This window comes from Nannospalax galili, unplaced genomic scaffold (assembly GCF_000622305.1).
Source record: "Nannospalax galili isolate Female #2095 unplaced genomic scaffold, S.galili_v1.0 scaffold492, whole genome shotgun sequence".
Classification (NCBI taxonomy): domain Eukaryota; kingdom Metazoa; phylum Chordata; class Mammalia; order Rodentia; family Spalacidae; genus Nannospalax; species Nannospalax galili.
In genome coordinates, this window is record NW_008332217.1 from 640,549 (window position 1) to 664,441 (window position 23,893).

A 23,893-nucleotide genomic window follows, 5' to 3' on the forward strand; every position below is an offset into this window, starting at 1 on the left:
TGTATCCTGACCAAAAGGGCTTGGATCAGTAAGACAGGCTCTTTGCATTTGGGATTAATGCAAATTAGCTGGTAAGATGGTGGAATTAAAATGCTTTATGAGGTATTGGAGAGATGGCTTGGGTGTTAGGAATGTGTGCTGCTCTTTCAGGGTACTGGAATTTGGTTCCTAGCACCCACATCATGGAACTACAGTTCTAGGGGATCTGACATCCTTCTGGCCTCTTTGGGCATCTGCATATCACAGGCACACACAGACACACACACACAAATAAAATCTTTAAAAAAATGTTCTGTGAGCCAGGCGTGGTGGTGCACGCTTTTAATCCCAGCACTTGGGAGGCAGAGGCAGGTGGCCAGCTTGGTTTACATAGGGAGTTCCAGGCCAGCTGGGGCTATAGGGAGACCCTATCTTAAAAAGACCAAAAAAAAAAAAAAGGGTTCTGTGAAAATTTAGGAACTTAACCAAAATTAATGCTTAGAAACCTACCACTCCTGACCTTGAGGTCTTTTTTTTTTTTAATTTTTAATTTTTTAAATATTTTATTTTATTTTTATGTGTATAAGTGTATTGCCTGCATATATGTGAGTGCACCCGTGTCATGCAATGCCGCAGAGGTCAGAAGAGGGCTTTGGATTTCCCTGGAACTGGAGTTAACGACGGTTCGTACCCACCATGTGGGTGCTGGGAATCAAGCCTGGGTCCTCTGCAAGAGCAGTCAGTGCTCTTAACCACTGAGCCATCTCTGCAGCCCCGACTTGAGGCTTTAAAAAAAAGGAATTGGCAGTCACTCATTACTGTTCTGAAATAACTGTTAATATGCCCATGAAAAGCTAGGGGTTTGGGAACTTCGCTTTCAAATCAGTGGTGGGATAGATCTTAATTGATGAGTTATATCTCTGTACTGATGTTCAAGTTCTTGTCATATGTTCACTGTGTGTTAAATCTTGAATAAAAGTTATACAAACATGTTCTATTATAGACCACAGTTTTTGGATGGGATAAGATCGCACTATGTAAATCAGGCTTTCCTTGAACATGACGTGCTCTTTCTGCCTCATCCTTCTGAGTGCTGTGATTAGTCATGTGCTACCATGTCTAGCTCTGGACAGCATTCTTTGATCCATGTTAATGTAAAGACAGGCTAAAATTGTTAATTTGGAACATGGCAGCTGTTTTTTTTTTTTGTTGGGTGTGTGTGTGTGTGTGTGTGTGCATTGGGGTGAATGAGGGCTGTGAGTGGAGGTCACAGGACAACCTTGGGTGTCAGTTCTCACCTTTTACCTTGTGTGCCTTTGTTTTTCTACTTCCATTTCCCCGGGATTCTACATTTTCCCTAGGAGTGCTGGGATGACAGATGCTTGTGCTACACATCTGGTTTTTAAGTGGATTCTGGGGTTTTGAACTCAGGTCCTCATGCTTGTATAACAGATACTTTTACCATGAAGCCATTGCCCTAGCCTCATGTCAGTTCTCAAACAAGAATTACTTTCTACTATTTTTAACTGTTAAATCATAAAAAAAAATTTAAATGGTCTAGAATTTTAAGAAAAAAATCAGTAAATATTTGTCTGGCTCAAGAAGTAGCCCCGTTGGTAGAGTGCTTGCCTGCCTTGCAGGAAGCCCAGTTGATCCCCAGAACTGCATAAACAGGGCTTGGTTGGTACATGCTTGTAATTATAGCACTCTGGAAGGTAGAGGCAGAAGGGTCAGAAGTTAAAGGTCACCCATCCTCAGCTGCATAGTGAGAGAGTTTGAGGCCAGCCTGGAATACATGGGTCCCTGTTTCAAAGGACAAAAGAAATTTCTTACTTATTTTTTAATTTATTAATATAAATTCTACAATGGAAAATGCTAAATATGTTGTTCTAGTGTAATCTTAATGAAAAGGTGCTGAAAATCTGTCTGAAAATACTGGGTCTATGTGTATGTCTCTGGGGAAAGAGTGTTTTAAGCCACCATGTGGGAAGCCCTGGGCATTTCCTTCCACTGCACAGAATAGAAACTCCAGGTCTTGCCTGTGAGTTTTGGTCATTGTTCCCTTTCTAAAATTTAAAAAGACTTCTTATGTGTATGAGTGTTTTGCTTGCATGTATGTAAGTGCACCATGTGTGTGTAGTGTCTGCAGAGGTCAGAAGAGGGTGTTGGATCCCCTGAAACTGGAGTTATAGATGATTGTTAGCCTCCATGTGGGTGCTGGGAACTGAACCCAGGTCTTCTGAAAGAACTGCACGTACTCTTAACTGCTGAGCCATCTCTCCAGCAACCTCCCCTTTCTAAAATTAAAAAAAAAAAAGCTTATTTTTTGAGAGATCTTCTGTATAGTAGGATGGCCTTGAACTCACAGCAGTCCTCCTGTCTACACCTCTCAAATTCTGGGATTACAGATGAACACCACTGTGCTTGGAATGTGTGGTCCTGGAGATCAAACCAGGGCTTCATGTATGCTCGGCAAGCACTCTTGCCAGCTGAGCTAGAGCCCCAGCTCCATTGTTCCTTTTTAAAATTTTATTTATTTTTATGTATACGAGTGTTTGCCTACATATAAGTGCACCTGTGTTGTGCAATGCCCTGGGAAGTCAGAGGAGGTCATTGGATCCCCTGGAACTGGTATTGCAGACAGTTGTTAGCTGCTATGTGGGTGCTGGGAACCAGGACCTCTGCACAGGCACTTCAGCCTCAGGAGTGTCTCCAGCTGCAGGCTCGCATCACTCCACTTGGCTTGTATTCTCATCATAGTTTCTGGCTCAAATGTCTACTGACTTATATTAGCTTTTTTTTTTTTTTTTTTTTTTTGGTCTTTTTGAAACAGGGTTTCTCTGTAGCCCCAGCTGGCCAGGAACTGGAACTCACTATGTAGCCCAGGATGGCCTTGAACTCACAGAGATCTGCCTGCCTCTGCTTCCCAAGTGCTGGGATCAAAGGTGTGGGCCACCACGCCCCACCATGCTGAGCTTGACTTCTGTTAACTTTTGAATGCTTAGAGCATATGTTAATGAGAAAATCAGTTTCACAACATGCTGTTTGTCATGTTTCAGTGTTTGTGTTAATTTATTGTAGCCTAAACTTCCTAAGTATCTCACTGGATCTTTCTCTTAGAGTGACATGTGTCATGCTGAACTTTTGGAATATTTTTCAATTTACACTTTAAAAGGATGGTTAAAAAAACAGTGGAAATTTCCAGCTTAAAAAAAATTTTGACTATGGGTCTAATAACTGCCTTGTAGAAAGAAAGAAATGTGAAAAGAACCACAGACACTCTGGATGTCAGCCTGTGAAATTTTCCACTATTTCCTATAGTCCCATGCAGGCATGCTTTTACCTCTGGATTCTGCAACTGGAGCTGCTTTCAGACTGGAATTCGAAGCTATTCTACAATGGGAAAATGGCATCAGGTTGGCTGCAGTGAGCAGTGCATGTCTGCTTAGCACTCCTGCGCAGCATACCCTCGAGCCTTCTGATTCTAAACTCCTAAGTATTTTCAGTAGTTTTGATTTTGGTGGCTATATTATGCACCTGAGACAACATACAATCTTTTTTTTGTAGTTTGTGTAAATAAATTTTTATAGTGTTCTCTCTTGTATAGAATGCTCAATAAATATTTAACATTTTAACTTCATGTTTGTATTAATGTCTTAAAAAGATCAGTAGACTTCAGCTGGACGTGGTGGCACACACCTTTTATCCCAGCACTTGGGAGGCAGAGGCAGGCGGGTCTTTGTGAGTTCGAGGCCAGCCTGGTCTACATAGTGAGTTCCGGGACAGCTGGGACTACAGGGAGACCCTGTCCTGTCTCAAAAAGACAACAACAAAAAAAAATCAATAGACTTCATAATAAAATTACATTGTTTTTTCTTTGGGGTTCTTTGATTAATTTATATTTTCGTGTGTGTTTTGCCTGCATGTATGTGAGTACACCTCTGTATGTAGTACCTGTGGAAGCCAGAAAGAAAGGGTGTCTCATTCCTTGGCACTAGAGTTAAGGACACTTGTTAGCTGCCATGTGGGTGCTGGTTGTTTGCAAGAGCAGCCAGTACTCTTAACCACTAAACTGTCTCCCCAGCCCCTCCTGGGGGTTCTTTAAAATTTAAAGGCAATTATCTAGTTTTCCCAGGTTGCCTAGTCCTGTAATTGGTAAATCAGTGTAGAAGAGGAGGTTACAGGTATACCGCAACCCTTTCCTGTCTTGTTTCATCTCTTACATGGTGGAATGGGATTAAAGAATGAGAGAGAAATTCTGATTTTTTTGTTTGTTTGTCTTTTTGAGACAGGGCCTTCCTTCCTTTTTTTTTTTTTTTTGAGTCATTGTCTTACTATGTATATGTAGCCTTGGCTGGCCTGTCTCTCCTTCTGCCTTCCAAATGCTGGGATTAAAGTGGTGTGCCTCCATGGCTGGCAAATTAAACTTTTAAAACATGCATTTCTCCAGTGAAGAATTTGAGGGTTCAGAATTATGTGTCTTTGTGTATTGTAACATTGCTAAGTCATTTGCACTTCAGGAATAAAGCCATGTTAATGCATAAGTATGTCTTCTTTCCTAGACTGTCCAGAAAAGTTTGAGACCAGTGTGTCACATCACTGTCCCCTGCCTCTAGTCTGTGATCTGGTTTTCTGTGTTCAGTCTCACCCTTCCACCCAACCTTAGTTTATCTGTAACTCTTTTGACATCTTCATGATTTCTCTTTTCAGACATCATTAGATTTCCAACTGTTTTATTCCTTTCTTCTTGGCCTTGGTTTCCTTCTGACTTCTGCCCTCCCCATCAGCTTGCCAGTTCCTCACTGTTTCCACCTATTAACTGAGCCTCTTCTTAGCCTTTGGAAGTCTTTTTTTGCTGCAAGCCTCTCTGCTTCTGGCCAGTGATTTTCTTTTTAGTCTGTCCTCAAACTCGGTTATCCTTATGACCTTCAGAATCCTTTAAACAAAGTTAAAGCTTCTGTCTTTTTTTTTTTTTTTTTAAACTTAGTGGTCTCATGTAACTAACCAGCCTTGAACTCCCAGGCTGGCTGTGAACTTCTGATTCTCCTGCCTTTGCTTCCCTGGGATTACACAGGTTGACCTATATTACCATACGTAATCATGTGTGTGTGTGTGTGGGGGGGGGTGCTATATTTTTTGTTAAGGAAGGATTAGGAATGGGAAGTATTTTGTGTAGAGAGAACAGCTAGATTGAAGGCCCTTTGGTTGGAGCATTTTCTGTATGTGTCCAGCCGTGCTGGACTTTGAATGTAGAGTCTTGGACATGTTAGGCAAACCCTCTAGACCTTTTATCTCCAACACTTGTATTCTTTAAAAATTTTTTTTCCAACACTTGTATTTTGAGATGGTCTTCCTGTGTCTGTATCCCAAACTGGTGTCATAGGCCTGCCCTATCCTGCCCAGCAAGACTTCTGCTTTCATTTTGAGCAAAATGGGGAACTGCAGATTTTAAATAGTATTTTTGGTTATTTTATGAAAAGATCATTGATCTCCCCCCGCCCCCAAGCTTCTCTCTTTAAATTTTTATTTTTATTTTATGTGTATGGGTGTTTCGCCTGCATGGACAAAAGTGTACCCATGTTGTACAAAGCCCACAGAAGCCAGAAGGAGGGTGTTGGATACCCTGGAACCAGAGTTATAGATAGTTATTAGCTGCCACATGGTTGCTGGGAATGAAACCTGGGTTCTCTGCAAGAGCAGCCAATGTTCTTTTTTGGGGGTGCTTGTTCATAAACACATTGTTTCATGCATTGAGGGGTTTTAGCAGAACAAATAAACTTAAGCTTTATTTTATATTGAGTTAATGTATGTATGTATGTATGTATGTATGTATGTATGTATGTATGTATGTGTATATGTGGGCATATGTGTGCTATAGCATATGTGTAGACAGATGACAGCTTGTACAAATCTGTTCTCTGCTTCTACCCAGAGATGGGACTCAGGATCATCAGGCTTCCTGGCAAGCACCTTTACCCATTGAGCCAAATTGCTGACCCTCTAAGTAGGCTTTTTTTTTTTGAGGTGGGAGGGTCTTTTTGAGACAGGGTTTCCCTATAGCCCCAGCTGGCCTGGAACTCTTATGTAGACTTGGCCTTGAACTCAGAGATCTGCCTGCCTCTGCCTCCCGAGTACTGGACTAATGGCATGTGCCACCATGCCCGGCCTCTAATAACAGTTTAAAGAGATCTTTCAGGACTGGCACAGTGGCTCTGTGAGTAAACAGGTGCCTGCTGTACATGCCTGGCTTCAACTTTACTTTTTTTCATATTTTATTTATTATTATTATTATTTTTATTTTATGTATATGAGTGTTATGCCTGCATGTAGGTAAGTGCATCTGTGTCGTGCAATGCCTGTGGAGGACAGAAGAGGCTGTAGGATCCCCTGGAACTGGAGTTACAGACAGTTGTTAGCTGCCATGTGGGTGCTGGGATTTGAACCCCGGTCTTCTGCAAGAACAGTTGGTGTTCTTAACAGCTGAGCCATCTCTCCAGCCCCCAATTTTACTTTTTGAGACAGAGTCTCTCACTGAACCTGGAGTGAGTTAACTGAGTGAGACTGGCTGGGCCAGTGAGCCCTGGGGAAATCTCTTGTCTCTGCCTCCCAGCCCTGGCATTACAGGCATGCATCACCACACTTGGTTTTAGCATGCTGTCACACTTGGCTTTTTAGGTGGGTGCTGAGAATCTTAAAATACTTTACCCACTGAGCCATCTCCCCAGGCCAAATGCTTTTTATTTCAATACAGTGTGACCTGGTTCCCTGATGTCTGCAGCAGCACAAAGCCTTATTATTTTTTAAATAATGTATGGTTTTTAATCTGGTATATGAAAAACACGTTAGGACATAGCCAGATTTGATTGTGTAGAGGTCTCTGGACAGAGAAGAGCTTTTTCATCATTCTACATGGTATAGCCTATATTCAAATGTCTGTCTCCTTCATGAATATATAATAATAGTATGACTTAATACAAACATTGTTTGTAGGTCTTTGGTATTACAGAAGTTATAGGAATTGTGTGCCTCTTTATTAATTGATAATGTCACTGGGTTGAGGATTTCCCTATTTATATTTATCTGTTTATTATTATTTTTTTTGAGGCAGTCTCACTGTAGCCCCGGCTGACCTGGAATTCATTATGTAGACCACGCTGCCCTTGTCCTCACAGAGATCTGCCTATCTGCCTCCTTAGTGCTGGGTTATTAAACGTGTTTGCCACCGTGTCCAGCCCTATTTGTTTATTTTGAGACAGGTCACATGTAGCCCAGGCTGGTTTAGAACTCAAACTCCCTCTGAAGCTTGTCTTGAGCTCTTGATCTTCCTGCCTTTACCTCCCAAATGCTAAGATTATAGGTACATGCCACCATGCATGTCTTCATGAGCTATTTATTTGGGCAGGGTCTATGTAGTTTTTTTTTTGTTTGTTTGTTTTTTTTTTTTTTGGTCTTTTTGAGACAGGGCTTCTCTGTAGCCCCAGCTGGCCTGGAACTCACAGAGATCCATCTGCCTCTGCCTCCAAGTGCTGGGATTAAAGGCATGCACCACTATGCCCAGCATGTTAATCTTTTTTAAAACTGTCTGTATCTTGCCCATATGCCTCACACACTTTTACTGTCTTAGGAGCAATTCTTTTCCTCAGTCCTGGCTTTTTCTTTTTTCTTTTGTCATTTTGGGTGGGGGTTATTTTTTATTTTATGGGTATGAGTGTTTTGCCTACATGTGTAATAAGTACGTGTACAATGCCTGTGAAGGTAAAAAAAAAATGCCAGATTCCCCTGTACTGAAGTTAATGATGGTTGTTAGCTGCCATGTAGGTACTGGGAACCAAACCTGGTTGCTATGCAAGAGCAGCCTGTGGTCTTAACTTCTGAGTCATCTTTCTAGTGCCTTAAAGATTTATTTTTAAGTTTGTTTATGTGTGTGTATATCCTGAGGAGGGCCAGAAGAGGGCATCAGATTCCTTTGGAGTTGAAGTTGTAGGCAGTTGTGAGCCACTTGATGTGGGTCCTGGGAATTGAACTTGGGTCCTCTCCAAGAGCAACAAATTTTTTTTTTTTTGTCTTTTTGAGATAGTCTCCCTGTAGCCTTGGCTGGAATTTGCTATGTAGACCAGGCTAACCTTAAATTTACAGAGATCTCTCTGCCTCCCAAGTGTTGGGACTAAAGGCATGTGTCACCACAATGCCTGACTACAAGTGTTCTTAACTGCCGAGCCATCTTTCTAACCCCTTTCCACAGTCTTTTTTTTTAAAATTTTTAAATTTTATGTGTATGTGTGTATTACCTGCATTTAGGTAAGTGCACCTGTGTTGTGCAATGCTGGTGGAGGTCAGAAGAGGTTGTTGGATCCCCTGGAACTGGAGTTATGGACAGTTGTTTAAACTTTACTTTTCATTTAAAAATTTTTTTATTTATGTGGACTAAAGATGGCTCAGAGGTTAAAAACACTGGCTGCTCTTGCAGTGAACCTGGATTCAGTTCCTGGTACCCACATGTCAGCTAACAACCATCCATAACTCTAGTTCCAGGGACTCTGACACCCTCTGCGGACAAGGATGCACTTACAGACATGCAGGCAGTATACTCACAGAGGTCAGAAGAGGGTGTCAGAGTCCCTGGAACTGGAGTTATGGATGGCTCTTAGCTGCCGTGTGAGTGCTGGGAATCCAACTCCAGTCCTCTGCAAGAACAACCAGTGCTCTTAACCTCTGAGCCATCTCTCCAGTCCCTTATTCTTCATTTTTTAATAGACTTTGTGTGTCTGCATGTTGTATGCATGCACGTGCATGCTCCTCTGCATTTGTAGATAATAGAGCACCATTCTTTGGAAAGATCACAGAATATAACTGGGGATGAGACTCAGTGGTAGAGTTTTTGTCCAGCATGCTCAAGACCCTGGGTTTGAGCCCCAGCACTGGGGGCCGTTGGGGAGATTACAGAATTAATTTCAATATTTTCATCATAGTCTAGTTATTTCAAGAAGTGACATGTTTCAAAGCTAAGAGGTTTCAAATGTCTTATTTAGGTGACCTTTAGTTGATTTGACACAAATCTTTGTGTCTGGGAATGCTAGAGTGATTTATGATAGGATTTTTAGGCATATCGTTAGAACTATGTAGCATTTTTAGAAATATGTACTATTTATTTGAGTTGGAGAGTCCTTGTGAATCTGAGCTTTCAGTGTTCTATCCAAGAAAGACCAATATTTAGTTCTATAACTACAGTTAGAAGACTTTTGGAAAAGTAATTTGTGGACATATATTATAAGATGACTTTTAAAAAATTAGGTTAGGGACAGGAGAGATAGCTCAGTGATTAAGAACACCAGCTGTTCTTCCGGATGACCCAAACAGATGACCCAAGTTCAGTTTCCAGCACTCATGTGGTGGTTTCCAACCATCTGTAATTCAAATTCCAGGGAATCTGATGCCTTCTTCTGGTCTCCATGAGTACTGTATGTATGTGGTATGCATACATACATGCAGACAAACATAGAATAGAAATCTTTATTGTCTACAGATGAAGTTTATAGTCCATAAGTAATCAAGGTTATTGTTCTTGTCTTCAAATGGATCTAGTAGTATATATTTTGTTTTTAGAAACTAGAGGTGGTGTCACTCCCCTTATTTTCTTTCATCATCTGCTCTGGCTATTTTACTCTTTCTAAACTTTTTGAGACAGGGTCTCACTGTGTAGTCTTGACTGGCTTTGAACATGTTGTATAGACTAGGCTGGCATCAAACTCATAGAGATTGGCTTGCTCTGCTTCCTGAGTGTTGGGATTAAAGGTGTGTACCACCACCCCAGGATTGGGGTGACGCACTTTTTTGAGACAAGTTTTTCTGTTGCCTTGAATTTTCTGTGTAGCCTGCATGTATGTAAGTACATCTGTGTCATGCAAAGCCAACGTATGCCAGAAGAGGGCATCATATCTCCTGGAGCTGGAGTTACAGATGGTTGTTAACTGCCATGTGGGTGATGGAATCAAACATGGGTCCTTTGGAAGAACAGTCAGTGCTCTTAACCACTGAGCCATCTCTCCAGCTTCCATTTATCCATTTTTTTGTGTATATGTATATGTGTATATGCATGCACACTAGCTTATGTGTGTAAATGTGCCATAGTATGCATGTGGTTTTCCTTTCTGGGGGATGAAACTAAGGTTGTCAGGCTGGTGGCATGTGCCTTTTACCTGCTAAGCTATTTCACGGACCCAGTCCTGATCACCTACTTTTTTAATGTTTCATGTTTTATGTGTTTGAGTGTATTGCCTGCATATATGTAAGTGAACCTGTGTCATGCAGTGCCCTCAGAGGTCAGAATAGGGTGTCAGATCCCCTGGAACTGGAGTTAAAGACAGTTGTTAGCTGCCATGTGGGTGCTGGGAACTGAACCTGTTTCCTCAAGAGTAGCCAGTGCTTTTGACGACTGAACCATCTCCAGCCTGTGATCAACTACTTTTTTAAAAATAAGATTTTATTTTTAATTTGTGTGTGTGTGATGTGTGTGATATGTGTGTTGTGTGTATTGGTGCCTGTGGAGTCCAGAAGGTGGCACTGGACTCCCCTGGAGCTGGAGTTAAAGACAGTTGTGAACCACTCAGTGTGGATCCTGGGATCTGAATTTGGTTTGGCTGGAAGAACAGGAGGTGTTCCTAACAGCGGAACCATCTTTCCAGCTTCAGCTGTCCTGGAAGTCACTGTGTAGACCAGGCTGGCTTTGAACTCACAGAGATCTGCCTGCCTCTGCCCCTCAGTGCTGGGATTAAAGGCGTGTGCCACCACGCTCAGCAATTTTCTTAGGTTCTAGTAGTGTGGGCTTCACTATCCCCTTAACACTGATCCTCTCATAAGGTAATGATTTACTTCCTGTGTTTAATGGTTGTGTTGTTTTCTCTGACAAAGTATGGTAAGCTCTACAGAAACGGGAGGACTTATTCCTTCTGGCTCACTGATACATACCAAGCAGTTAAATAGGTTCCAGACACAGTGGAGCTGTTCATGACGCATTTGCTCAGTGAACATATATGCTTCATATTTTTTGACAGGATGGTGACCACTCTCCTGCCTATCTGGCATTACGATGTTTTTCTGAGTCAGAACATATCTTCATTTTCAAATATTGTGGGAAGTATTAAGGAAGTCCCTGATCTGTCTGGGTTTTATTTTATCTTATAGTCTAAGGCTGGAACTACTTCTAGAAATCTAAAGTACTGGGTGTGGTGGTGCATGCTGTAATCCCAGCACTGAAGAGTTGGAGGCAGGAGGATTAGGAATTCAGGGTCATCCTCTTACATAGCAAGCTTGAGGCCAGCCTGGACTACACAAGATCCTGTCTTTAAAAAAAAAAAAGGAAAGAGAAAAGCTCTGAAATGTTCTAAATTTAATTACAAAGGAGCCAGGGATGAGAGGGGAGAAAAAGGGAAGTTAATCAATTAATAGCTGTGGTCAGACACCTTAATTTGAATACCACCACAGTGCTCTTTTTATATATAAGCCTTCTGCACTGTCAACCCCTGCTGATGCAGAAGCAGCAATTCTCCATGTAGACTGTCCTCCTGTCCTGAAGTGTTTGTTTCTCCGTTGTACTCCCCTCATTTGCACCAACATAGTTTACATTGCTTTTCTTCCTCCACACTACAGAGAAATGTTCTTAGCTCTGGTTCCCTGTCTAGGTTCCATGCTACCTAGCCATGCTGCTGGTTTTTATGCGAGCTTGTTTCAAGACCTAGTTGCTTTTTCTGGCTAGTATCTATAATTGTTCAAGAAACCCTTCTGTTTCATTTTATGTATTAATATGTTTGTTTGTTTTGAGACAGGGTCTCCCAGTAGCCCCAGCTGACCTAGAACCTGCCCTGTAGACCAGGCTGGTGTTGATCTCAAAGAGATCCACTTGGGTCTGGCTCCCAAGTGTTGGGATTAAAGGCGTGCCACCCTCCAGGCCTCATTCCTTTTTTGAGCTTGAATTTACTCTGTAGTCTAGGCAGGCCATTAACTTTCAGTTTGCTTCCTTCAGTTTCCTGACTTCTGAGATTTCATATATTACTACACTAGGCTAAACCCTTTTATTTCGGAGACTCTCTCTAGAGACCGAGTAGTTTCATAGAATGCTCATATATTTGAACAGATGATTTGTACAATGATTATGAAAAGTACTTTCTATGTTTTCATCAAAATCTGTAGTATTTTTTGAGCTATCACTGCTGTAATTTTTCAGCACTTAGCCTATGATCAGGTGGAATGTGATGATTTCATTTAATATGTTCTTTTCTTAGATTAAGATGATTATAAAACTTTTCAAGCACGAAATGATATATTACTTTTTGAGACAGTTTCAACACTGTAACTCCAGATAGACTGGAACGTATTACGTAGTCCAGGTTAGCCTCAAACTCTCAGCAGTACTCCTGCCCCAGCCTCCTAGGTGCTGAGGTCGAAGAAGGACAAAAATTTGTATTCTAGGAGAAAGGAGCAATTGTAAAATTTCTGAATTAGTGATAGATAATCTCGATCCTTTGAATGTGTCAAGTGAGGTAACAGTTTATTAAAGATGTAAATACTTGATAAGATCTCAAGATTACAAGATCTCAAGATTACTGCCATGTAACTAGTTAAACCAATGGAAAAAAAAATTAAATATCAGCTTAGAAATGTCCTGAGCACATAGTTTTTCAAGATTGTTCTGGTAAGTATATGAAAAACGTTTCAAGTTGTTTAGTAGCTAGTTGGTGATGAGTCTCTGTGCTGACTGTGTTATGGTAAGATGCTCGGTGTGTATAAACATAATTATGAATGTACGTTTTATGTTTGGAATTTTAATTATTTTTTCATTTATTTTTATGTGTTTTGAGTATTTTGCATGCTTATATATGTGTACTACTGCAGTGCAGTGCTCATGGAGGCCAGAAGAGGGCATCAGATCCCCCGAACTGGATTTACAGATGGTTGTTAACTACCATGTGGGTGCTGGGAACAGGACCGTGGGTTCTCTGGAAGAGTAGCCAGTGCTTTTAACCACTGAGCGATCTCTCCAGGCCCCCTGTATTTGGAATTTTAAATCAACCCCTTTGCCTTTTCTTCATGAAGTGTTTGCTATAAGTTATCCTGCTCTTGCATGCGTTTTGCTTTCTCTTGATGTAGGCTTGCTACATATCCCATGGATGGCCTTCTGTCTCTCCTCCTGCCTCAGGCTTCTAAGTGCTAGGATTCCCAGTGTGCTACCACACCTGGCTATTTGTTTCTTGTTAACATGATTATAACACATTTTTAAACAGTGCTGATTCTATTGAAAATTAAGTTTTTCAAAATGAAAAATGATTTTTTATTTATATCTTAGAAATTTGTTTTGTCCACTTAGGAAACAAAAGAAAAATTTTGCCAGACCTAATTTAATTAATACAGCTTTCTCTGAAGAATAAATAGGAAGATTAATGCAAACATTTTTAAAAAGAAGCTGTGTTCTGTGCCTCACTATGGATGTGGATTGATGGAAGGTCCGTTTCTCAGGATTTAAAAAATCCTGATGGACCAGGTTGGTCCTTTTGCTGAAGATGAGGCACATTTGTGGTAGCGTTGCCATGGTGACTGCCTTCCAAGTGCTGCCTCAAGGTCATTCATCACTCATAGACTGAATACTTGGGTTTTGTTAGAAAAACATTAACGCTCCGCAGATCAAATGAAACTAGTTATTACATCACATTGTTCAAGCAGCTCTAGAAAACATAAGTCTGTATTTTGTGTTAATAGTATTGACAAAACTGTACTTTCTTTTGAATATTAAGGTTTTTTTTTTTTTTTTTTTTTTGGTTTTTTTTGGGACAGGGTCCCCCTGTAGCTCCAGCTGTCCTGGGGCCCACCTTTGAGACCAGGCTGGCCTTGAACTCACAGAGATCTGCCTGCCTCTGCCTCCCAAGTACTGGCTTTGAATACTGAATTTTAACCTGCCAGATTAGGTTAATTACAAATCTATAAGGTTGCCATAGCCATATATCCTAATACCTTTTTTTGATTGTTTTCAATTGATAACTTTTAAAAAATAGCAGCTTTATTTGATTACATTGAGAGCATCTGAACATATCTCCCTTAATATTTGTTTATTCATATGAGAGAATAGCAAATGTACATTTATTTTTTTTTGTTTTTGTTTTAGTAAACTCAGCTTGAAGTTGCCAGTTGCTTTGGCTGTTGTTCATACTAGAACAGGACAAGTTTACTTTCTCCAAACTAGATTTCAGAAACATGTTGTCCCCTTGGTTTCTGTATTATGACCTCAGGGTCTTATACTGCTCTTATTTTTCCTTGTCTTCATTTCTCAAAATCAATCTTTCAATTAGATGTGGATATATCATCTATAAAGGTTTTATTTATTTATGTGTGAGTGTACTGCATACATGTATGTAAGTGTACCCATGTCATACATTGCCCTTGGAGGTCAGAAGAGGATGTTGGATTCCCCTAAAGGATTTGTGAATGGTTGTAAGCCTGTGGGTGCTGGATATTGAACCTGGGTCCTCTGCAAGAACAGCTAGTGCTCTTAACCACTAAGCCTTCTCTCCAGCCCCCCAGAAAGGTTTTTATATATTGTTATTTTAAGTTCTTTTCAGTGAAGGAAAATATGAAAAAAAACCCAAAATCCAAAAAACAAAAACAAAAAAACCCAGCCTACTTACCTTAGTCTTTCTTGTGGCTCTTGTCCTGGGAGGAGGAGTTAGGGCTGTGTGCTTTCAGTAATGCTCCAAGGTGACTTTGAAATCAGAGGTGAGAAGCATTGCTGTAGAGAGGAAAATGTTACAGAAACAAGCAGGCATAAAGGCCATTCAGATATATAGGCTAGAATATTTTTTCTTTTTTTGTCTTTTTAAGACAGGGTCTCACTATAGCCCAGCTGGCCTAGAACTAGCTATGTAGACCAGGCTGGCCTTGAACTCACAGAGATCTGCCTGCCTTTGCCTCCTGAGTGCTAGGATTAAAGTCATGTGCCACCATGTCCAGTAGGGCTAGAATTTTTTTTTAGCTAATTATAATGTAACTGGCTGTATACTTTCAGAGTTGGATAAATTGGTTCTCACAAAGCATTTTCATCCATTTTTGCAGAGTAGACACCTATGCAACATCTGATTAAGATATTTGTACATGCTTGAAATTTCAGTGACGAGAACTATAGGTAGTCTTACAAGATGCCAAGTAGTACATGCCTTCTAACGTTTGTCTCATTTATGCATATTTATGAAGCTAAGTGTTATCTGATACTAATTTTTGCTAATTTGGAAAAGTAGAGTTGATTTAAAACCATGTAAGCTGTCATGACCAGTGAATGAGATGACCTGGGGTAAAGACATTTGCCAGCAAGCTTCACAGCCTGACTTCAATCCCTGGGACCAACATGGTGGAAGGAGAGAAAACACTTCTGTTGTGTTGTCCTCTGGCCTCCATATATGTACACCCCCCCACCCCCGAATAAGTAAATGTAATTAAAAACAAAATAAAGTGTCCTTTCATAGCTCATTTGGTAGAGTGGAGGACTAGAGGGGTAACCTTTACTTTCGGGGCTACTAAAGAGATGGCTCAGGGGTTAAGAACATGTACTCTTCTTGTGCAGGACTTGAATTGATTCCTAGCACCCATGTCGGGTGGCTCATGACCTCCTGTAAATCCAGCTTCAGGGGATCTGGTGCCTCTGGGCTCCTTGGGTACCTGCTCTTTCTGTGGGCATACCTCTCCCCAAATATATACACATAATTAAAAATAATAAAAATAGGGCCAGGTGTGGAGGTGCACACCTTTAATTTTAGCACTTAGAGGGAAAGGCAGGGGAATCTCTGAGTTAGAGGCCTGTTCTACATTCTAGGTCAACTAGGACTACATAATGAAACCCTGTCTTTAAACAACAAACAAAACACTTGAAAAACCAAACCATGGAAGCTGTGATATGAGGCAGTATGATCTAGAAGAAGGAGTATCAGGCTAAGGTCTTGCACTGATCCTTTATCTGTCTTTTACTGTGTGAACCTGGTCAAGACATTGTGATTCATCTCCCTCATCTATAAAATAAGGTGTGCCCTATTCCCATTGTGTGTGGCCTCCCACTTTGAGTATTGCTTTGTGTAGTAAAATTTGGGTTATCTTTGGTAATGGAAGCGAACTACCATTTACACAAATGTAGAATGCCAAGTCTTTCAAATTGATTTGTCTCTTTATTTCATTTTTGTTTATTTGATTTTTTTTGAGACAGGAGTCTCTCTGCAGCCCCAGCTGACTTGGAACTCACTATGTAGACCAGGCTGGCCTTAACCTCATAGAGATTCGCCTGCCTCTGCCTCCCAAGTGCTGGGATCAAAGGTGTGCACCACCACGCCTGCCTTGTTTTTTTTATGTGTATGTGTGTATTGCCTGCATGTGTGTATGTGCACTGGTGTCGTGCAGTGCCTAAGGAGATCAGAAGAAGGTGTCAGATCCCCTGGAACTAGAGTTTTGGAAGGTTGTTAGCTGCCATGCTGGAAATCGAACCTGTGTTCTCTGCAAGAGCAGTCAGAGCTCTTACCTGCTGAGTCATCTCTCCAGCCCGATTTGTCTGATTTTTGTATACCAGTTTCTTTGATATATTTTCTGTAGTCTTTGAGTGATTTTTGTATTGCAGGCACATATTTAACCAGGCTGCATTTACTGAGCTCAGGAAGAGTCTGAGGGTGTGGCTTACCGATGGCAATTATAGCAGTTCCCCACTCTCTTGTCTGTCTGTCTCTGTCTCTTTCTTGCTGCCTGTCTCTTTTAAAGACTGGGTCTTACTATATGCCCTAGCTGGCCTGGAACTTGCTCTGTAGACCAGACTGGCTTTGTACTCACAGAGACCCACCTGCCTCTACATCTGCATGGTGGGATTAAAGGTGTGCCCCAGCTGCCCTGCTCCCTTGTCTTTGGAGACAGTCTTACTATGTGTATCTGAGGCTGACCTAAAATTGGAGGCAGTGCACCTGCCTCTGCCTCCTGTGGACCACACCTGGCTTAATTAGCATTTGGAAAATAATTTGTGACTAAGTGTAGATTAGAATTGACTATAGAAATAGAAACTATGTCTGATTTTAAATTTTATTTAGAGTATGTGTGGCCATGGAGTGTGTTGTAAAGCACTTTTACCCACTGAGCCCAAAGGCTATTGAATAAATGCATTGAATAAGAAACTGAGTAGAAATATGCACAGCCTGGGCCTAGTGTACACGATTCTAGACTTCCTTTGAGGAATATTGCATATTTTCTTTTGAAATTTTCTATAATTTTAGTACTGGAAATCATTAGTCTCAAAAGATGGTGCACATACATATTTTATTTTTTGTGAATTTTTGCTAGACATGTTGGTGAACATCTGTAATCCCAGCACTCTGGAAACAGAGGCAGGAGAATCACTGCAAGTTCAAGGCCATCCAGGTCTACCTAGCAAGTTCCAGGCTAGCCAGACCAGCACAGCAACACCCTGTCTTGGATGGGTTTCAAAGTAGAAATGTGAGTGAAAAGTGAAGCATGTTTATTTCTCCTGGGTTTGTGTGTGCAGGTGTGCATATACCGTGGTGGGCCTGTGGAGGTCAGAGGACAATCTGTAGGAGTTGGTTTCCTCTTCTACCTTGTTGACTCAGGGTCTCCTGTTGTGCTCTTGTATTGAATACTTAAGGCTAGCCGACCTGCCAGCTTCCAGCTGACTCTTGTCTCTTCCTATCTCTATGTAGGGGGGGGGCTGGGGCTACAGATGCAAGCTGTTACACCTGGTTTTTACTTCCTGGAGCTTGATTCTGGTGGTCATGGTTGAGTACACTTAGTGCATTTTCCCACTGAGCCATCTTGCCAGCCCAAAAACTTTTTTTTTTTTTTTGGTCTTTTTGAGACAGGGTCTCCCTGTAGCCCCAACTGTCCTGGAACTCACTATGTAGACCAGGCTGGCCTTGAACTCACAGAGATCCACCTGCCTCTGCCTCTGCCTCCAGAGTGCTGGGATTAAAGGCATGTGCCACCATGCCCAGTGAGATGTAATTGAGTTGGTAGCCTGATTGCCTGATATTCACAGGGCCCTGGGTTCAATCCATAGAATAAACTGAGTGTGGAGACACATGCCTTTAATCCCAGCATTCAGGAGGTGGAGGCAGGAATTTTACAAGTTCAAGGTCACCTTTGTCTACATAGTGAGCTTGAACCAGTCTGGGATATATGAGACCCTATCTCAAAACAAAAAGAAAAAATTCCAGCACAGTAGTGCCAGACCTTTAATCCCAGCATTCCAGAAGCAGAGGCAGGTGGATTTCTGGGAGTTCTAGGCCAGCCAGGGCTATATATTGAAACCCTGTCTCAAAACCCCAAAAACTAAAGCAAAAGCAAAACAAAACAAAAGGAAGAAGGAAAAGCTATTTATGTTTCAGAATTATACCTTTGATCCTATTTATTTATTTAAATATTTATTTACTTATTTATTAATCACAAGATTTCCCAGGCTGGTCTTGAGCACATTATGCAACTCAGGCCAGCAACAAACTCACAACAGTCCTCTTGCCTCAGCCTCTTCAGAGGACTGTGTTTGCAAGTGTGTCCCACCATGCCTAGCTTTCATACCCATCTGTATGTGTGTGTACAATGTTTTAAGAAAATATTTTATCATTTTTACTTTACGTGTGTGTATTGCTTGCATGTATGTAAGTGCACCCATGTCATTCAGTGCCCGCAGAGGTCAGAAGAGGGCATTGGATCCCCTGGAACTGGAGTTAAAGGCAATTGTTAGCTGCCATGTGGGTGCTGGGACTCGGACCTGGGTCCTCTGTAAGAGCAGAAGTGATTGATGTTAACCACTGAGCCATCTCTCCAGCACCTGATTTTTTTTTTTTTTTTTTTTTTTTACTGCATTGGATCGTATTACTCTCTCACTAACATCTCTTTTTTTGGTTTATAGGGACCTTCACTTTAGAGATAGTGGCTTAGCTGGTGCAATGGCTCAGTGGGTAATGGCACTTGCTGCCAAAACTGACGATCTGAGTTTTGTCTCTGGACCCCATATGGTGAAACGACAGTACTGACCCCTTCAAGTTGCTCTCTGATCCCCTACCCGACGCCCAGCATGCCAGCTTATGAAAATACTTGCCTAGAAGAAATTCCTTTAAATTGAGTTTCTGGGTTTGTGGATATTCTTCATGTTTGCATAGGTATGATAAATATTTCAAAAATGTTTTTTGGAAAACGTAATGGTTTTGTGATACTTTGTGTGTGTGTGTGTACATATGTATATATTTAAAGATTTAATGTGTGAAGCCAGGTGTGGTGACAGATGGATGCCTTTAGTCCCAGCACTTGCGAGGCAGAGGCAGGTGGATCTCTGTGAGTTCAAGGCCAGCTTGGTTTACATAGTGACTGCCATGCCAGCTGGGGCTACAGGGAGATGATCCTGTCTCAAAAAGACCCCCCCCCGGCAAAAAAAAGGATTTATGGGCAAGAGTGTTTTGCCTGCATGTATGTATTTGCACCATGTGCATGCCTGGTGCCCTCAGAAAGTTCAGAAGAGGGTGCTGGATCCCCTGGAATGGGAGATTGTGATTAGAAAGTTGTTTACAGTAGCTTTTATTGGCCATCTTTGTTTGTTTAAAATGTTAGGATAGGACTTAAAGAGGTGACCCTGTCTCAAAAACACCAAAAAAAAAAAAAAAAAAAAAAAAACAAACCAAAACAAAACAACCCCCCCCAAAAAAACCCCCAAAAGCTAATAAACCTTTTCTCTATTTAGCTAAATAGTCAGATTGGCTTAAATCTGCTTAGAATATCCCCATTGAGATACCCCACTCAGCAAGATGGAATTTTAGTTTATAATTTTAGAGTGGGCTTCATCAGAATAGCTTGTAAGTTACTTTTTTTTTTTGGTCTTTTTGAGACAGGGTCTCCCTGTAGCCCCAGCTGTCCTGTAACTCACTATGTGGACCAGGCTGGCCTTGAACTCACAGAGATCCACCTGCCTCTGCCTCCCAAGTGCTGGGATTAAAGGCATGTGCCACCACGCCTGGCCGAGTTACTTATTTTTGACATGAGAGTCTTTCTTAATTAGTTAATGTGTTATTACTCTAATAATTTTATAGTTTTGTTAACATTATAGTATTGCCAATGATGAAAATTTTAAGTTTTAAATATACTTTAATTTTTTCTTTCTCCTTTTTTTCATTTCCCTTCTTCCTCCATTCTTTCCCTTTCCTTCCCCTTTCTTGAGAAAGGGCCTCATTATTTACCCCAGCCTGGTCTTGAGCTCTTCTATTTTGTCTCTGCCTCCCTGAGCACTGTTAGGGTTACAGGTTTTTGCAAGTCACCATGGTTGGCTTTGTTATTTTATTTTACTTTGTAGTGTGCTGCCAATCAAACCCAAGGCCTTTTGCATGCCATGCATGATCTCTACCACTGAACTACACTCCCAGCTTTTTATTTATTTTAATTAATTAATTTGGCTAGCCATGCTGGAGATTGAACAGGGTGGTGTTCATGCTAGGTAATTGCTCTACCACTGCATACTTCATTTGCTTTCCCAGTCTAATGTTTGAAAGAAATGCCAGTGTGTACTTTTTCTATCCCTCCAACCCGGTGCATATGTCTGGAAAGCACTGGCTTATTATCTGTACTAAGCAGCAGTACCTTGAGTGTTCATTAGTACTTGCAGTCTTTGTCATTATTATGGATTGTCAAGGTCAGTATTGTTTTTCTTCCCTGTGTATTAGAATTGTATTAGATAATTGTATTAGAATTCTGTCAGGCTGTGAGGGTATTGATGAAACTAAGAGAAATATTTTCTATTTCTGGGGATGTGTATGTGTGTATGCACACTTCTGGGTTTCACACCCAGGTGTGTGTGCCAGGCACTCTTGGTCTACCACTCACCTACATCTTGTCTACTTTTCTGATTTTTGTACGTTGGAACCAAGGTATTACTGTTTAGCCAAGGCCAGCCTGGGTCTCACTGTGTAGCCTAAGAGAGCCTTGGTCTTGTGATGGTCATTTTGCTTGAGCTCCCAAGCGCTGGCATTAACAGGGAGAAGCCACCATGCCAAGCTATTTCTTGATTCTTGGTGAGGTTATTGATTTGTTTTTGTTATGTATCTGTGGGTTTTATGCATACATACCCCCAAAATATAAAAATATTTTACATGTTAAGTTACTACTTAGTAGCTCAAGGTTTTCCCAGGATTCACCAACAATCTGTAATTCTGTAGCTTTTTTTTTTTGTTGTTCATACTTACAGTTTGTGGGCTCTCTCACTACTTAGTTTCTAGAGAAAGTTTATTGGAAAATATTTTTATTTTATTTTATTAAGTAATTTGATCAGTTTCCTTATCAAAGGGAAAAACTATCTAGCATATTCAGCTAGGTACCCAGACATTTGGTTTAGTGTTTTTCAATTGATGGGAAAAATAATCTGTTTTTATGCTATGCAGATGAATTGCAAAGCCTTAGGGATAATTGTATTATAAAGTATTGTATTAGAATTGTATTAGATAATTGTATTAGAATTAAAAAAACAACAACTACAACCTTCCATGTTGATTAAGTTTAAAATAGAGCAGGTTTAAACTTGACAGTGAAAACCAAATTGGGTGATGACTGAGATTACATTAAGTCTTTGAAGAATTTTTGTGTTATTTTTCTTCTTGGAAAGTTTAGATAGTATTAGACAGAGAAACAAGCACATGGCATAGAAACACTGCATCTTTATTTTAATTTTAATTAAAAATCATTTGAGATGGGATCCTATGTGCTGCCTAGGCTGGCTTCAAAGATGTGATCTTATTTTCTCTCTCCTGGGGCTACAAGCACGTGCTACCCCACATAGCTAATCTCTGTATCTTCACAGGACACAAAATATTAACAGAACTTGATTAATTGGTGCTATGTAGGTGTTTTGGCAGATTAATTTTACAGTTGTAGAAAGTAGGCAGTATAGAGTTCCCATTTACTCCTTTTCCTGTTTTCTCTGCTAGTCACATTTTTGTTATATTTTATTTATTTTGTGTATATGAGTGTATTGCCTGCATGTATGTAAGTGTACCTGTGTTGGCAATGCCCACAGAGGGCATCTGATTCCCTGGAACTGGAGTTACAGACCGTTGTTAGGTGCCATGTGGGTGCTAGAAGTTGAAACCGCGTCCTCTGCAAGAGCAGCCATTGCTGTTAACTGCTGAGCCATCTCTCTAGTCCCTTGTTTTTTGAGATAGGGTGTCCTTGTAGTACCAGCTGACCTGGAACTCACTATATAGTCCAGGCTGACCTCCATCTCACATCTCACCTGCCTCTGCCTCCTGAGTGCCTGGGATTCATGGTGTAGGCCACCACACCCTGCCCATCTAATGACATTTGTTGTTGAACATCTTTTCACATGCTTGCCATTGTGTATCTTCTTTAGTGTCTAAATATTTTTCCTAGTTAAAAAGTTAAATACATTTACTTGTGTGTGCTTACTTGTGTATGTATGTGTGACGTGGCATACTCAGAAACACCATTCACTTCTTTGAGACAGGATCTTTCATTGGCTTGGGACTTAAACTGAATAAGCAAGGCTAGGTGGCCAGCAAGCTTTAGGGTCATTTTGTCTCTGCCTCCTCAGTGCTGGTAGTATGTCTGTACTATGCTCAGAACGTTTTATGTGGGTGCTGGGGCTCAAACTCACATGTTTGTACTTGCAAGGCAAACATGTTATTGATTGAGCCATTCCTGCATCCTCATCTTTGTGTATTTTTAAATTTATATTTTCATTTTCTTATGTTGAGTTCTTTGTATACTTTGTATGTCTCTTGTCACATTTTCTTTTTGAGACAGAGTCTCACTATGTAGAACAGGCTGACCTACAACTCCCAGAGATCCACCTTGTTCTGCTTCCCTCAGAGTCTCTTTCTGAATCTGTACCTTGCCAGTTGAGCTAGGCCCGCTGGCCAGCAAGCCACAAGGATCCTCCTGTGTCAGACTTCTCAGTGCTGTGATTATAGGGGTGTGGTGTTTCGCCTGGCTTTGTACATAGGTGCTGGGGATTTAATTCAGGTTCTCTTGCTTGTTCAGCAATCACTTTACCAACCGAGCCATGCCAACCCCAGACAGATGCTTTGCAAATGTATTCCTTCTAGATGCCCCCCTCCTCCCTTTAGTACTGGGGATTGAACTAGGGACCTTGCATATGATACTCAAGCTCTTTACCTCTGAGCTATACTATTTTTTTGTTTAACTTTTTATGTAAGTATTTTGCCTGCATGTACGTAAACGCACCCATGTTTCACAGCACCTGCAGAGGCCAGAAGAGGACCTTGGACCCCTTAGAACTGGAGTTACAGACAGTTGTTAGCCACCATGTGGGTGCTGGGAATTGAACCTGTGTTCTTTACAAGAGCAGCCAGTGCTCTTATCTGCTGAGCCATCTCTCCAGCCCTGAGCTATACTCTTAGCACCTTAAAATACTTTAATTTTCAGGTCAGTTTTAAGTTTATAGCACAACCAAAAGGAAGTTACAGTGATTTATTTCTTATACTCTCCATAGGTGTGTATGTATGTACAAGTATGTGTGTATGTCTGTTGGTGCTGTTGATAAACGTACATTGATACCACAACTTTGCAGAGTACAGTTTCCATTAGGGCCAATTTACAGAATGTTGCATAGTTTATGGTTTTGGGCAGTTTGATAATGGTGTGCGTCCACCATTACGGTATCATATGGAAGATATTTACTGGCCTAAAGTCTTGGGTGCTCTGACTGTTGATCTTTCCCTACTCTCAACTCCTGATAGCCACACACCTTTATAGTCTCCTTTTTCAGAATGTCATTCAGTTTGAACCATACAGTATAGCCTTTTCAGACTAGTGTCTTCTACTGAGTAATACACATTATAATTTTCTTCATATCTTTTCATGGATATATATATATATA

The 23,893-nt window shown here is 40.9% G+C and overlaps 1 protein-coding gene across 4 annotated transcripts in view; it reads left to right on the top strand.

Moving 5' to 3' along the window:
- Ncoa3 (nuclear receptor coactivator 3) overlaps positions 1–23,893 on the top strand; it is a 100,354-nt gene that overhangs the window by 16,339 nt on the left and 60,122 nt on the right. The window lies entirely within an intron of this gene.